Here is an 18,462-nt window from a genome sequence, read left to right on the forward strand (position 1 = left end):
TCTTACAACTTATTTTAATGCTTTTGATAGTAAGATGACATATACTCTAAGGGACAAGGATCCTAAAACATTGAGGGATTCCTCTAAAATGGCTATGAATATTGAAAACAATAAAAAAAGCATCTGGTAAGTTGGGAAGAAGAGATAACCCAAAATTATTTAATCCAAGGGGAAACAAGAAAGAAGGTGACAAATCTATTATAGCTAAGAAGCCCGAGGATGATACAATGGGTCAAGTCTTAAAAAAGCTAAAGAACTTAAACCCACCAAAAAATCATGCCAATAGGCAAAGAACTGGTGATAGACCTCAATTTAATACCCATTACAATAGGTAGCCTAGGATGCAAAACTATCCCTATACCACACAGTCGAAAGATGGTAAACCTATTCCTAATCCTGCTCAAAGAACTAAAGATTAAAATACACCATATCCACTACAAATAAATTCTATGAACATGATGGATGATGTGACGTGGTGTATTGTGTGTCAATCCCCTTATTCTCCTGACTATTGTGCAGTTTCTTAGTCTTTTTCTGCTAATCAACATGCACAAAATGAAGGAGAGGAAGAAAAGAGTCATGAGGATGTAAGATGAAATATGATAAATTTGTGTCATAATGGTGAGGAATCTGACTTAGAAGAATTTGAAAATGATGTTGTAAATTAGTGAAATGTATATCAGTTGCACCATCAACAAGTATTTTGAGATGATGAAGATCAAGATGAAGACAAGATATGCAATACATTGTCAAGTGTGGATCACATGAATTTGAGAAAACCATCAAATGAAGAGATTGGCATAATCACTACAAAAATGATAGCCCAAGTGCATAGTACTTACAATCTAAGAAACTTAACTATTAACAATGTCACTACTAAGCCATCGGGTATTTTCATTAAAGACATTACTCATAAAATGAATGATGAAAATAAAAAGGAAAATCCAATGACAATTAAGATCAAGGATAGTAAGAACATAAAATGGGAACCAAAAAAGAAAGTACAGTTTCAAGGAGTTGAAACAGTCAAGGTAAATGTACCAGAAAAGAAAACTAATATTGATATTACCAAACAAGTGACACAACCTTCTATTCAAGTACTAGCAACTACAGGTAATTTTTTTAAGCCTACTATCTATGATCCTATTGATATGATTTCAATGTTATCACAAATCACTATGAAAGTTCCCTTATTTGAGATGTTTAGGATAGAGGAACACAAAAATAAGGCTTTGTCATGGTTAGGTGGTATAGGAAATAGTAAAATTGTTGAAAAAGAACCAACAATCATGCAACAGACACCATTTATAATAAAAGACAAAGAATAAAAATGAGTCATGTACCAAATACCCCAGATGTATTTGGACAATTCATTTGCAACTTACATAGAAAAAATTAATCCTTTTTTCCTCAATTTCTTCATAAATGATAGAATTTTAAAAAAATTGCATGATTGACTCAGGATCATCAAACACTTTTATGCCTTTCAAAGTTATGGAGGCCCTTGGCTTGGAAGTAGATACCAAAAAGGGTAGGTGTAGAGCAATGAATGCAAGGGAAGTACCTATCATAGATACAATCAATGCCTTACCTTATAGATTAGTCACCTAGCCTAATGTCGAGTTGACTATGACTATCCTAGTAGTTGATATTCCTCCACATTATGGAATGTTACTCTCTAGAAAATGGAGTGCTTCAATGAGAGGTAGCCTACAATGTTACTTGTCTTATACTAATTTTCACATAGAAGATAAAGCTATAAAAATTGATAGAGAACCAAGGGACACTCATATGTTTGAAGATAATATTGATAAAGATGCTACATGTTTTCTGGAAACTGAGGTTAATGCTTTGAGAGCTGAAATTGTTATTCAAGAAATTGAAAAATCACCCCCACTAATTGCACAAGAGGTAACAAACTATATGGAATCTCAAAACCTATGGACTATGTACTTTGATGGAGAAAATTCTAAAGAAGGATCAAGGGTTGGGGTAGTTTTTATATCTCTAGATACGAACCCTTTTAGGTATTCATTTACCTTAGATTTTACATGTACTAATAACATTGCATAATATGAAGCACTTTTATTGGGATTAAAAGTGGCATGAAGTCATGGAATTAAGAAACTACATGTTATTGGTGACTCAAATCTAGTTGTGTCTCAGGTTAAGGAGACATATGCTTTCAAGAATAAAAGGATAAAATAATATAGGAATGTTGTTTGGGACCAAATAGAAGCATTTGATGCTTTTGGAATTTCTTGGATGGACAAAAGTAATAATAAGATAGCTGATTTATTGGCGAATAAAGCAATCAAGCCTGGTGATATATCATTTGCTGATTTGTCTACAATTAAGATGCATAATAGGCAATCTATCCCTGATAATCTAGAAAATTTGCAAGTTTTTGAAGATGAAAAAGACATCTTGAAATTCCTACTCAATGAGGATAACTACCATGGCCAAGAGTTGGATTGTAGTGCTTTGGTTAAAACAATAGATGAAAAGGAAACCATTTTTGGCCAAGAGATCCTGCAATTAAAAACAAATAAGGTACCTAAAGGACTAGTGGTTTTAGAAAGTGTTTTTGACAACCAAGATAGGGTGCATTCAAAAGTCAAAGATTAAAAGGCACATGAGCTTGAAGAATCAATCTTGGCACAACTGAATCTCCTAAAAGGGTGTACATTGGTAAGACTTTATCCCCTATAATTACGAAGTCTTTAATTGATCTGCTGAGAAAATTCAGGCATGTTTTTTCATGGTCATATGATGACCTTAAGAATTATAGGGAAGATCTTTTTCAAAATTTAATATCTCTCAAAGAGAATGTTAAACCTTTTAGACAAAAATAGAGGCCTATAAATCCCACTCTAGCCCCTAAAATGCAGGAAGAACTTGTGAAACTTAGGGATGGGGGGATAATCAAACCAATCAGACATTCTTCATGGGTGTCCAACCTAGTACCTGTCAGAAAGAAGAATGGTGACATTAGATTGTGTGTTGATTTTAAAAATTTGAATATTGCATCCTTGAAAGATAATTATGGATTGCCCAACATGGAAGCTATGTTGCAACAAGTTACTAGTTTAGAGTTAATGTCAATGATGGATGGTTTTTTAGGATATAACCAGGTCCTTGTTGATGAGAAATAACAATTTAAAACAACTTTCACTACTCCATGGGGAACCTATGTGTATGCAAGGATGCCTTTTGGCCTGATAAATATAGGAGCAACATTTTAGAGAGCCATGGATGTTGCATTTAAGGAATATATTGATAAATTCATTGTTGTTTATCAAGATGATCTGACAACATCCTGACAAAGAGCTGAGGACCATTGTAAACATTTGGAAAAGATTTTTATCAAAGCCTTGGAGTACGGGGTTTCTTTAAACCCGAAGAAATGCAATTTTGGAGTGATAGAAGGGAAATTTCTTGGCCATATAGTATCTAAAGAAGGAGTGAAAATTGACCCTGAGAGATTAGCAACAATTGACAAAGTCCCTAAGCCCAAAAATGTCAAAGGAATCCAATATTTCTTTGGGAAAGTAGATTTTTTAAGGAGATTTGTAACTAAATTTTTTGAGATCAGTAGACCAATCTCCAAGATTCTCAAGAAAGGAAAAACTTTCAATTGGGAAGGTTAACCTAATGTTTCTTTCCAAGAGATCAAAAGTGCTATAAAACAATGTACCAGTCCTCAAGACACTAGACTATGAGAAGCCCATGTCACATTTTCTCTGATGTGACAAATAGCCTTGCTCCTACCCTAGATTCCTCTAGGGCTACTTTATGTCTTCCACTAGAACTAATAGGGTTTCTAATTACCCTAATATCCTTAGGAACCTAACCATGAGGTCCTAGGCCATTCAACTAGTGCACACCAATCAATAAATTTACTAACTCTTCCACACTACAATCAACTCCAAATTCCAAATGTCACCCCAATGGTTGAATGGTCATCAAGGAAGGTATTTGGACTTCCTCCAAGGTCCTCAATCACAATCATACTTGAAATCCTAATCGAGTTCCAACAACCAAGCAAGAATGCACCCAAATGCCTTTAATAGGGCTATAAGTAATTAGCCCTCCAAATGAAGTAAAACCCAAATATCTTGTAAAAATAATTAAGAAGGGGTCAAAAAAAATATCAATACAAACACCCTTTCCAAATACCTTAAGGAATTTGGTGGTCTAGGGTTCTCAAGCTATCTGTACAATACAGACACAAATTTAGCCTTAAAACAAGGGTTTTAATATGAGGCTATTTGCTGAAAAGATGATTTTTCCTTCTCTAGGACTTTCAAAATTTATTCCCATTGATTTTTCAACTTTATTACACATTCCCCTCACACTTTCCAAGCTTTTATTGAATTATCATGTACATTAAATCACTCAAATACCTTTGCACTTGACTGTGATCCCTAGCCATGCATCTCTGGCTCGCCTAGGGAATCACCACAAAATAACTTGCTTATCTTTCCAAGGGACCTCCTTTACTGTATAATATATAAAAGGAGTCATATAAAAAATCCTAAGATTCCATACAGATCCTATGATGGGAGAGGGAGTTATGACTCCATTTTGTTCAGTCAATTGCTTCAGAACAATAGCATAACAAAAACCAAAACAAATTAAACAAGAAAATAAAACTCTACAAAGCCACAAACTAGCACTATATAGTATTCCAAGTCAATCTACTCTAACACTTCCAAGAACAAAATATCCTAATCTAATCCATTGAATTCCAAACGAACTCAAAAGGATAAAATCGTGATATTAAACTTGATGCTTAGTTTGTACAACCAGAATTTTCTCCAAGTTCCAACCCTACCAAGAGGTTGATGATGGTATTATAAAAACATACACACACCTATCCCAATTAATTTAGATAGTTAAAAAGTTCCAATTGAAAATTTTCTTGATTGCAAGAAAACTTGTCAATGTTGTCAATGACAAAATTGATAATTTTTGAGCAATTTTTGCATTTTTGAGCATTTGACTCTCAAAATTGCTCCAAATGTTGTAAAACCTTTCCAAAAGCCTTAAATGGTTATAAAGCATGTAATAATCTCCTTAAAATACTAGTTTTACCATTTTACCCCTCAAAACATAAAAATTATCTATAGCCTAATTAAGAAATTAGGAGCAACTAGGACCTTTTGAGACTTTTACAACTTAACTAACCTCAACCTAGGACCAAGTTAGGCCTATTATTCACCTAGTGGTGTGGATAGAACTAGTACAAGACAAAATACCCTAGGAGCCCTAGGTCTTTCAGAAGCCTATGTAGGTGCCCCTGCACCAACAGGATATTGTGCTTGAGGTTTATGAGGAAGAGGAGCAATGAGAGAGTTCAGCATGGACCCAAGGAGGAAAGCTGAAACAAATATTGATTGAGATACCAAATAAAGTTAGGGAAAAGGCTCTCAAAATTATGCCAAGAAAGAGCCAATACTATGATGATCTAAGGCATATATTTTTGATGAGACAAGCCACCAAGAATGAGAAAATCTCCAACAAAAGTGAGCTTAAGGCCAAGATGATTGATGACATTATCATACAAGCTCAAGAGTTTATGCATCATGATGATTTCATCTCAACTAAAAGATTCAAAATGTTTCTATTCAAATTAAAACAAAATGAATTGACCTTGCAGTTGCAGCCAGTAGATTCAACAAAAAATGTGGTTGAACTAGTAGGAAAACTACAAGAATATGATCCTAACAGCAAAACCCTCACTATAGAAGAAGCCAGAGGGCTACTGAGCATAAACGAGATGATATTGTTCCTTGGCTGGAAAAAAAGTTCATCTTTCATGCTAGACCAGATTAGGAGTCATGAAAGGTCTAAATCTTTTGAAGATATTAGTCTGACTAGAGAATTAAAGGGATCTGGTTTCAACATTGATGCACAAATGATGGCAATATGGAGTATTGCTCTAGAATCAGATAAGCCAACATTGATGGAATTCCAAGATTATCCACAAGGAAATGTGATTTTCTAGAATGTTAGTTCCACTTTTGGAAATCAAATTTTTAATATGATGAATGTAGTGTCACTCATGGGAAAGAATAAAATGGATTTACTGGAAGAATATCTATATCAGGCCTATGGAAAATACATAGAAGCTAGGAAACAATATGAGGAGAAATGAAGTAGACCTATGTATTAGAGCAAAGGACTGCTAACTTGGAAAATGAGGTAAGAACACTAAAGACCATTACTAGACCTATTACAGAGGTCAATGAAAAACAAACAAAAACAAAAGCAGATTTGTTAGACATGGGTGTAATGGCAAGTCAGCCAATGGACGTAGATGTAGATGAAGAAGAAAGAGATACAAAAATAGAGATAAGGACAATGGAGAATATTCTTTCCTACAAGATAGGTGTCCTAAAGAAAATCTCACAGAACATCCATAGCAATTACATGTCATTGCAAGGTGTTCAATACTAATCTTTAGGGGTCCTATCTTTTCTTTCCCCTTTGTTTACTAAATGGGGTGCTTACATGTAATTCTTTGATAAACCTCTTCCAATATTGACACCGAAGAAATAATTTATGAAAGAAGTCATTATTCCAACTAGGAAAATGATAAATAAGGTTAAGGAGTTGGACGGTTTCTTCTTGGGAAAGATGCAAATAATCCAAAACAATATGAAAACCATTGCCGAAGGTACACCTGGCTTTGTGCCACAAAAATTGTTGATGATGAAGGAAACTTGAAAAATGGAAGGAATGGTCCACCTCTTTTGAGGGTATTTTGAAACATGAAACATTTTTCACTTATTGTAATGATGAAACCAATGTGGCAACCATATATGATATGATTGATATCCTATACAAAATTGAAATGGATATGAATAAAATAGTTGTAGAGGTTAAAGCTATAATAGATTCAGAATGGAACAAATGTTTGAATGAGTTGAACACTGTTAGAGGAGCCACCTGGCTAGACATAGAAATTGATATCACCATATGGGAAGTTATAGCTGATATCAAGGTGTTTCCATTTGGAGATACCGATTGAATAGGCCAAAGGGAGTTTCACTAGCAAATAGAGGAAGGACAACTACTTCAATGAGATACCTTGTCTTTGTGGTTCACCTGCCATGGGTAGTCTCATATTGCAAACAAAGAAGTTGATCCTGAACATCTACAATGACAGTTGTCCAAATTTTGGCTATCTCTAGATTTTTCTCTTGTCGTTGTTGTGTTTATTATGAAACACCATTGTCACAAATTGTAATATGACACATGTCTTCCCAATCCATAGCTTGTTTAAATCCTTATTCTATAAAAGGATTTTTGAGATTGGGAAGAAGGTACAAATTCTCATTCTATGATATACATATCATTTTTGAGTTGGTCCTAGGTTTTGTACGAAGTGTTGATGTATTCAACTTGTTTTCATAGAAGTTTGAGATTAATGGAAAGCCTTGTTTAGTCTCATATCTCTATCATAATTATCATATTAATCCTGCATATTATTTTCAAAGAAGTTAATATAAGAAAGTATTGTAGGGTATCTATGTTTCATAATTTTGTCTCCTATTTCATGCTTTTATGATTTTGAGAGTGAATCAACAAGTTTCATTTTATTCAAATGCAATTTAATGAGTTGTATATCATTTTAGAGTTTCTTTTAATTCAAAGAATTAAGTAAATTCTTCCATGGAATTTTAGGATTATTTAGGGTATGAAAGGGATATGATAAGTATAGGATATGAAGATTAACAACTAATACGTTTAATTTCAAGTCAATTCAATAGATCAAATCATAACTGATATCACTATATTTTGACAATGGATTAAGGCACTAGTCTTTTGGTTGGAGAAATCAAGCATTATCAATCAAGTGTCTTAGCATGAAAACATTTTATAAATTAAAATTATTAAAGAATTACTATCATAACGAAGTGCAAAGTTGGCCATTACTTGTTGCATGAATCTATCAAGTTCATTATTATCTATTTTTGAGTTGTCATTTATTTTGCAATTTCAAGAAGCTTTCAAGACCAAATCTACTATGAAGGGTTTGAATTACATTGCATTATTTTTATAAAGTTATCAAATCCTTAGGTTAACCTTCCTTGGTTTGGTAGAACCTAAAGTGTAGAAAGCATTAGTGCTATGTTAAGTTGGTCCAGGACTAAATAAGGTATAGCAATCGTGCAAAGTAGCTTAACCTTAGGTAATATGTTATTTATTGTTTCCCTGGTTTCAAATGCAAATATGTTAAATCAAAAACCAATAGAAAGCTTATGGTCTTTTTGTACCAAATCCTTTGTTGAAGCTAACTCATATCGTATCACCTCCAAATGGGGTATTAACATTGACTGTATAGAGACAAGTTTAGCCCTCATTCAACCATTTGTTGTCTATAGCTTGGCTAACCTCCCTTGTGCAAATAATTATTTATTGTAATGCATTGAACTAGATCCAACATATTGAGAAATAGTATTACCTAAAGATTTTAAATCTCCCTCAATCTTTTGAATATTAGCTTGAAATTTATTTGTGAATCTGGGCACATCACAAAGAGTATTGTACAGATCTTGTATTTTCTTTACAAGTTCTTATAGGTTCTATATAAGTGCTAACAATTCAACCTTCCTCAATGAAATTTTAGTAGAGACCTTCTCAAGTACCTTCTTTTCAAATTTCTTTTCTAACCAGGCCATGAACTTTCTATTGGTCTCTATAACCTCTGTATTAACCTTGCCAACTATTTTCACTAGCTGAGAAATTATAGGGGCTTTTTCATTAATATGATGAATGTCAATGTAATGACCCATACCAATAGGCCGCTAAACAAACCCTAAATTTAATGCATGACTAACGTATATTTTTGAAATAAAAGAAATGATAGTGCCAATGTATTCATTTAATAAAAACCAAATGTTTTACAAATGATATGGAAAATTTCAGCACCAAAACATTATGACATAGCACATTACAAAGAAACCCTAACTGGCTGTATACAATTAAGAACTTGTTGCAACTACAGATTGAAATAAAGAACCTGGATTGATCAAATGGTGGAGACTGAATGCTGTAGATGATATGGTGAAAGTGCAACTCCACTAGAAACTCCAAATCAGAAATTAAGCACAAATGAAAGGACTGAAATATCCTTCCCACAGCTGCAATAATTTAGGTGATCTCTCACACCCTCAAAATTGCGTACCAATTGAGAGTTTTCATTCTCAATGGCCAATTGTGACTATTTGTAGAAACCCTAGGCTCCACAACGCACATAAGAAAAATCAATAATAAATCTCGATGATAGACAATGAGCCCTCAATGCCTATTTATTCTTTTTTCCTTGATAGGTCGGCCTCCCTTTTTAATTTTTCTCTGCTTCTTCTAGCAACCTCTGTAAGCTTTTCTTTATTTAATTTATAAAGTTACCTTATAATATATATATATTTTTTAATTGATAACTTTATAATTAATTCATCTCAAAAACAATAAATAAAAAGTGGGACATTACAAGTCTACCCCTCCTAAAATTTCTTGGCCTCAAGCAATCTTAATGCTGGATGTTGCAAAATCACTTCTCCCTCCCAAGTAGCATCTTCAATAGGAAAATCTTTCCACTTAACCAGATACTCTTTGATTACTCTCCTGCGAAGCTACTTCTCTCTACTATCTAGAATGAATTCTAGCACTAAGATCAATTTCCCTTCATCATTCAAGGGAGGTAATACTACAGAAGGCATCACATTCTGACCCAATGCCTTTTTGAGGTGTGATACATGAAACACATTGTGCACTCGACTATCTGTGGGAAGCTCCAACTCATAAGCCACCTCACCAACTTGTTTGATGATCTTGAATGGTCCATAATAGCATGGCTTGAGTTTCTCTGTACCACTCTTCTTGAGAGTGGACTGCTTATATGGCTGCAACATGAGGTAAACCATATCATTTACCTCAAAACTACACTTAGTCCTCTTCTTGTTTGCATACTATTTTTGCTAGTTCTGAGCTCTAGCAATGTTGTTTTTGAGAGTAGCAACTATATCCTTACTTTCCTGTAATAGTTCACCTGCATGGGGTACTCAACTGTCTCCCAACAACAAATCTAAGAAACTAGGTGCCTCATAACTGTAAAGTGCCATGAAGGGTGTCATTTGTATAGTCATATGATATGTAGTATTGTAACAATACTCACAGAGATATATCCATCTGACCCAAGCTCGCTGTTGATCTGTCACATAATTTCTCAAATACCCTTCCACCCATTTGTTTACAATCTTTGTTTGACCATCAGTCTGTGGGTGATAACTGGTACTAGGTGTAAGATCAGTGCCAGACAACTGAAATATCTCCTGCCAAAAGTGACTCATGAAGTGGCTAGCCCTGTCACTCACAATGCTCTGAGGCAACCTGTGTAATCTAAAAATCTCCCTGAAGAAGACCTCTGCCACCTAAGTTGCTGAGTATGTAGTAGCGATAGGGAAGAAGTGAGCATATTTTGTCAGCCTATTCACCACCACATAGATACAATCATGCCCCTGGGCCCTAGGTAAGCCCATGATAAAATCCATAGAGATGTACTCCCACTTCTTGTCAGGAATAGGAAGTGGCTGTAGGAGCCCTGCTGGATAAGTGTGCTCTTGTTTGTTCTGCTAGCAAACATGACACTCACGCACATACTGCAAAACATCAGCCTTAAGTCCCTTCCAAGTGAATCATTCCTGTACTAACTTGTACATCTTGAAATACCCAGGATGGCCTGCTGTAGGTGAATTATGGAATGCTCTCAAAATCAACTGCTTCACTTTCGATCCTGGGACTAAGTAAATCCTGTTCTTGTAAATGATCAAATCATCTCTAAGAGTGTATCTAGTGTCTATTTTTGTCCCCTCCACTATAGAAGAGGCCCACATGTCTTTGGCATATTTTGCTACAATCAAGTGTCGCCAATCCTCTATTATCTGAATCATAGAAGTGAGGTGTGGCCTACGGGATAAAGCATCTGCTACAATATTCTGTGTCCCCTTAACATATGTGATATCAAAATCATATGCCTATAACTTACTCACCCACTTCTGCTGACGATCATTCAGGTCCCGCTGTCCCAAAAAGTGCTTCAAACTATTATGATCAGTTTTAATTCAAAATTTGTTGCCCACAAGATACTGTCTAAATTTGGCCAAGGCATGCATGATGGCCAGCATCTCCTTATCATATATTTTGAATGATCTCTTGGCCCCTTTGAGTTTCCTACTCTCATAAGCTATAGGATGCTTGTCCTGCATGAATACAACACCAACTCCCTCTCTAGAAGCATCACATTGAAGCTCAAATGGCTTCGTTGAATCAGGCAATGCTAATACTAGGCATGTAGTCATTATTTCCTTGAATTGCATAAAACACTCCTATGCCTCCTGAGTCCACACAAATGCCCCTTTCTTCAGCAAATCTGTCATGGGTGCTGCATGTCGTGAGTAGCCACTAACAAACCTACGATAGAATCCACATAGACCAAGGAACCCTCTTAACTGTGTAAGGTTCTCTAGTGATGGCCAATCAACAATAGCACAGATCTTTTCAGGATCCATTCGCACTCCTTCCACACTAATGATGTGTCCAAGATACAACAATTCTGTCATCCCCAAATCACATTTGGACTCCTTGGCATACAAGGATTTGCTCTATAAAATGCTTAATACTGTCTCCAAGTGCTCTAAATGTTCCTGCCATGTCCTGCTATAGATCAAAATATCATCAAAGAACACTAGCGCAAATTTCCTCAACTGATGGTGGAAGACCTTGTTCATAGTGGACTGAAAAGTGGCAGGTGCATTAGTCAAACCAAAAGGCATGACTACAAACTCAAAATGACCATAATGACATCTAAAAGCAATTTTTTTAATATCCTACTCTCGAACTCTGATCTGGTGATAGCCTAATCTCAAATCAATTTTTGTGAAATAACATGCCCCATGCAATTCATCTATTAGCTCATCGATGCATGGGATGGGATACTTGTTCTTTATAGTTTTCTTATTCAACACCCTATAATCAATACACATTCGTAGAGTTCCATCCTTCTTTTTTACCAAAACAACAAAAGATGCAAAAGGTGACTTACTTGGTCTGATGTGTCCCATTGCTAGCAACTCGTTGATGGTCCTCTTGATCTCATCTTTGAGACATTTTGGGTGCCGGTATGGTGTGATCATGACAGGCTTAGCACCTTCTTCCAACTCGATAATGTGCTCAATACCTCTGTCTGGTGGTCTGCCTAGTGGAATCTCACTAAATACCTTCCCATACTTGATTCTCAAATTTTGAATGTCTGGATGATATTCAGTCTTATGTTGCTCCCCCTGGGTAGGCATCAAGGCACATATTGCTGCCCACTCTATATTATTATGCCTGGCTAATCTCTCCAACTGCCTAAATGAGATAGTCCTAACATCACCATTACGGATAGCCTTCAGCACATGAGTCCTGCCATCCACCATGAATCATATCTCCATATCCTCCAATCTTAGGGTAACCTCCTTCAAAGAATGTAGCCATTGCATCCCAAGTACTATGTCCATGTCATCCATGTTGACCACATGATAGTCTTCCTTAAACTCATAGTTGTTTAGGCACAAAGGTAGATCTCGCACCATCCTATCACAACGAAGAGTATATCCATCAGCTACCTTAACTCTTATTCCCTCAAACTCCTCAGTAATGAGTCCATGCCTCTCCACAAATCGTGCATCAATGAAATTATGGGTGGCACCTGTATCCAACAGTGTAATAATCTTTTGTCTTGCCAAGACTCCTCAAAATCTGAAAGATCCCTCTCTTTGAATACTAGAGAGACGTGCCTCTTGTAAATGTATCTCTGGAGCCTCTTTTTTCTCAGCACTATCTACCTCTTGTTCACCCTCTACCTCATTAGGATCCTCATCAGGTTGCTCTGAGATGTCTAAATCTGAACCTTCATAATAAGCCCACATCACTTGATTAGCTTTCCCCTTAGGCTTCATAGGAAAATCATGACCAAACTCATAGGGACCTTTGCAAAAGAAGCATAGCTTCTTCCTACATAGGTCATTAAGTTTTTCCTTATCACAAGGTTCAGCTAGCTTGTCTTTTGAGTCACTAACCTTCTCTTTACCCTTGCTGAATTCCCCTTTGTTATCTCTAAATGATGAACTCTTTGAACTAAACCGGTTTGCTGGAGCTGCAAGTTCCATACTATGGGCTTTCTTCATGGCTTCCTATAATGTAGGAGGATCAAATGCCTTTACCCACCCCTTGAGTGGTTCAGTTAATCCCTCTGTGAATAAAATGACTAGCCTCCTTTCTGAAATGTCAGGCACCATCACTGCAAGCTTTTGGAAGTCATTGATAAATTGTTCTAAACCTCTTGACTTTCTCAACTAGGCTAACTCTCGAAAATAAACTTCAGGATTTTTTTTATCAAACCTTTCTATCAATCTATCCAAAAACTCTTGATAAGTGGTTACCTAATTGTGTTGCAACATTATCATGCCATGTGTCCACCAATCATGTGCTGCCCCATCTAAGTGTAAAGTGGCATACTTGAGTGCTTCAATTTTTGTCATAGTCTTCAGAGATAGGAAAGTATCCACTTTATGAATCCAAGCATGAATAGTCATTTTTCCACTGCCATCAAATGTGGGTAATACCAACTTGTTGGTGACCTGTTGCAACTCATTGTGTTTATCTACTTGCTTCTGCCTGGCAGCTCTATAGTTTAGGTACCTATCAAATGTCCATCCATCCTATACATATTCTGGTAATGAATCCCACTCATTCCTTGCTTGTCGAAGTTCATCTACAATATTAGTTACCATAGCATCGGGTGTGCGTGCTGGAGTTTCTTCTCTAAATGTAGGACGTGTGGGTCTATTAGCTGTTCCAGACCGTGCCCTATGTTGTGATCCTGCCATGCTTCTATCATCCTGATCATGATTATTTCTCCTATTTTCCCCAATCAAATGTTGCATCATAACCATCATTGCCTGTGTACTTGCCTCTATTGACTGTAGAAGCCTCTCCTATTGCTGTAAAGTCTCATCATCTCGCACACTTCTAGATGGGCTTGGAGAATGTCTCTTAGCCATATTCTTAGTTATGCTGGTTCCTTTGTAAACTAAATTAAATGATGGCTAGGTAACCTTATCAGGTTGGCAGGAAACTGCTCTGATACCACTGTAATGACCCGTACCAATAGGCCACTAAACAAACCCAAAATTTAATGCACGACTAAAGTATATTGATGAAATAAAAGAAATGATAGTGCCAATGTATTCATTCAATAAAAACCAAATGTTTTACAAATGATATGGAAAATTTCAGCACCAAAACATTATGACATAGCACATTACAAAGAAACCCTAACTAGCTGTATACAATTGAGAACTTGTTGCAACTACAGATTGAAATAAAGAACCTGGATTGATCAAATGGTGGAGACTGAATGCTGTAGATGATATGGTGAAAGTGCAACTCCACTGGGAACTCCAAATCAACAATTAAGCACAAATGAAAGGACTGAAATATCCTTCCCACAGCTGCAATAATTTAGGTGATCTCTCACACCCTCAAAATTGCGTACCAATTGAGAGTTTTCGTTCTCAATGGCCAGTTGTAACTATTTGCAAAAACCCTAGGCTCCACAACGCACATAAGCAAAATCAATAATAAATCTCAATGATAGACAATGAGCCCTCAATGCCTATTTATTCTTTTTTCCTTGATAGGTCGGCCTCCCTTTTTAATTTTTCTCTACTTATTCCAACAACCTCTAGAAGCTTTTCTTTATTTAATTTATAAAGTTACCTTATAATATATATATATTTTAATTGATAACTTTATAATTAATTCCTCCCAAAAACAATAAATAAAAAATGGGACATTACAGTCAAATGCATCAACAAAAAATATCCTTTATGTCATGCAACACTTTCTTTTGTCATTTCTCTCTCCTCATTTCTTCCTTCCTTTTTCCTTCTTTCCAAAATATCTTGTTATATAATAGTTTGTTCAAATGAGAGATTTTTCAAATCCTAAATGGGTAGTTCAATTACTTCTTCAAAGGTAACAAATTTACCTAGAGTACTCATATTTTTCTTCTTCCCTTTACGCTTCTTAGGTGTGCTACTTCTTGACACAACTAAGGCTTGAGTGAGTGAAGAGGTTTCATCACTTGATCTATTCTATTCATTAGTACTAGAGACAACAACAATAGTACTTGGCAAGATTTGTGTTTGAGGAATTGCCACCTATTTTGCAAATGTAGAATCTATAGTTTCTTGGGGTAGGGTGTGATTTGTCACACTCAACACTTCCTATGATGTATCAACTTTCTTATTCTCTTCCTTCTCCTTTTCTTTAGGCTCAGTCTCCTTATTTACCTCTGATAGAGGTCTTAAGACTTGTGGTCCTTGCTGACCTTTGGTATACTAATCTACCTAAGATTCCTTGTCTTGTTCTTTCTTTCTTTTTTGCATTTTGTACCTCACTAGATCCTTTTTTTTCTATGGCTCCTCAACATCTATTACCAATATTTTTATTTGAGATGGTTATTGGAGATGTTGTTGTATTTGATGGATATGTACAGTAAAATCAACAACTTGAACTAGTGTCTCACCTATTTTAGGATAGTCCTTTACTCGTAGCAAGACTAGAGAATCAGATGTGTTTAAATGGACAGGGGATACATTACCCTACTCTTGAGAGCTCAACACACCTATATCTTCTTCATCAATATAAACTTCTTCTATTTTAACCTTATCTTTTTCACTCTCCTTGACCTTCTGTCTGATGAATTCTTCAAGTGTGTCTAGGTCATTATACACATCCTGTTCATTTTCCAATACTTCATCTTCTCCAATACCCTTTCCTCTCAGTGATCAATCCAAAAATACTCTTCCATATTAATTCATTTTTTTTTACATCCTTAATATTATGTTGAAAAACCTAAAATTCTCTATACTTTGGAACAAATCTATTCTTATATTTCTCCAATTTTTTTTTGCAATTTTATTATTGGTTAACTCAGGCATTAAGTTTGCAAGTGCACCTTCCCTAATTTGCCTTTCAATTTTTATTGCATGTTTCCATTTGGAATCAATCCTATTATAAAACTCATTAGGAATGGTATTACCTATCTCTATAGGTGTAGTTTTAAAATTATCCATCATATCTAGTGTGACTTCCTCCAGCTTGGTCCTATCTACTCATCCAAAATTTCTAATGTTGTCACATACCTCGTCAGTTGATTTTGGATTTTTGTGCACTACTACTTGGTAGTGAGTTGGTTCATCTAATTCTATCTTTTCTACATCTTCCTCATCATCATCCTTTGGTGCAATTAATTTCCTCCTCCTCTATTGAGGCAGACCCTTAGTTGCTAACATTTTCCTCTTGGCACCACTTGAGCCACTTATACCTTCACTTGGTTTTGTGATATTTGCAACTCCATTTCTTAAAGGTGGCTCAAAAATTGCTATTTTAGTGGTTTTAGTCCTTGGTTTGACTAGTGTAAGAGAGCAGGTGGGTTTGGATACAACCTTTTTCACATATTTCTGCACCTTGGGCTCAACAATTGTAACTTTCTTGGCCTTCTTATCCTATGGTGAAGCAAGTGTTAGGGCTTTACCTTTCTTCTTTGCACTCCCTTCCTCTTCCTTTGCATCATCATCATCACTCTCTTTATCCTCACCAAGACCTCGTGTTAGCATCAGGGATCCTTCAACTTGTGTGCCTAGTTTCTCTTCTTGGTCTTTTATCATCTTCTTCCTCTTCTTATCAAATGAGGGAATCTTAACATGAATTTTTATCCGAAACTTTGCTACCTCATATTTTCCAAAAGGCTTGACCTTCATATCAATTTCCTTGGTAAGCAATGTAGTGATTGCTGCACTCACCTCATCAATGCTAATTTCATAAGATAAGGGTTCAATCCAGGCTACGCTAATATTAATTTCTTGAACATATGTGTTATCAATATCTACTAGAAAACACACATTATTGTAATACCTATCTACTAGGGATTTAGGGATCCTTGTCCTTTTCCTCATCTTTTTCTTGAACTCGACCAAGTATCCATCCAAAATACTCTAAAAATCGTCTCCCAAATTCTTAATATCTTCAGCTATTTGTCTAGTAATAGGTTTCCCTTGCTCCCAAACAACACTACCAATAGTAGGAAAATAATTTTGGACATAAAAGAAAATACACATTATCAAAGATCCAAACTTACATATAGAATTATTTTCTCTCCTAACTAATATAAGATTTTATATCAATAACCATAGGAGCTCAACAAGATCATACTCATGATATTTATTTACAATCTTCCAGGATTGGTCTACAACCATACACGACATAATGTTCAGTCGACTTGACTGGTAAAACTTGTGTACTATCACGCGTACTGCAAAATCTATCAATGGATCTAATATGTTTGATTTTGACATGCCATGACCATTCCACTTGACCTTAGTATTCACCTCAATAGAATCTTTGATTTGGAACCTTGTGGTATTCTTCTTCTCAAATGTTGGATACCCTATTATTGTATGTATAATTTTCTTTGTAATTTTCACCGGCCCATTCTCCAGCCAAAACTGCATATCATGAATTCATTTCAGAATGAATTTTATTTATTTTGCTTTGAAGTTTCTTGGGAATTCTAGGGTGAGTGTTAACCCTTTCTTCTCTACAATCTTGAATTCATCCTTCATAACTAATTCCTACCACATTTTCTCATATGTCATATGAATCTCATAGTCTCCAACATCACTAATTTTTCACATATAACAACTCTGTATGTCATGTATCATTATAATTATAGGTGGTATCAATGATTACACACCCATAAAATCACCTTTCAGAGCAATATTTGGAACAAATCAATATTTAGGTGGAGGAGAAGTGTCCCTCTTCACCAATTGAAAATTACTAACCTCTTTATTGTGATTCTTCACTATAGATGTTGATCAAGATGCCATTTTTGCATTTAGGGTTGAAATTTTATTTTTGAGTAACTCAACACTTTACCAAGTATCTTGCTTGAAATCACCTTTGGAATTACTTCACAACTCACTCAAATTGCTTAAGATTTTTAAATCTAAATGCAAGGTGTGCAAAATGTATTTAAATCTCTACTATATACCTCCATTCATTCAAATTAGAGCACTCATAAATGTTGTGTACTTTTTAAGGTGGAATCTAGTTGTCTCACCATTGACTAAACAACTCAATCGATACTTCACCCTTTTGTAACTCGATCTCCACTACACAACTTGATTAATACTATCTTTATTTAACTCAACCAACACATAAACTCTATCTATGTAAGCATTCGGTTTATATTGCAATGCTCAGTCAATACAAATATTATTATTGATGTTCGACACCAATAGTGCATTTGATTTCTTTACTCATTTATTTCCACAAATTTGT

This window comes from Cupressus sempervirens, chromosome 1 (genome assembly GCF_028749045.1).
Source record: "Cupressus sempervirens isolate cs-2001-9-10 chromosome 1, ASM2874904v1, whole genome shotgun sequence".
NCBI lineage: Eukaryota > Viridiplantae > Streptophyta > Pinopsida > Cupressales > Cupressaceae > Cupressus > Cupressus sempervirens.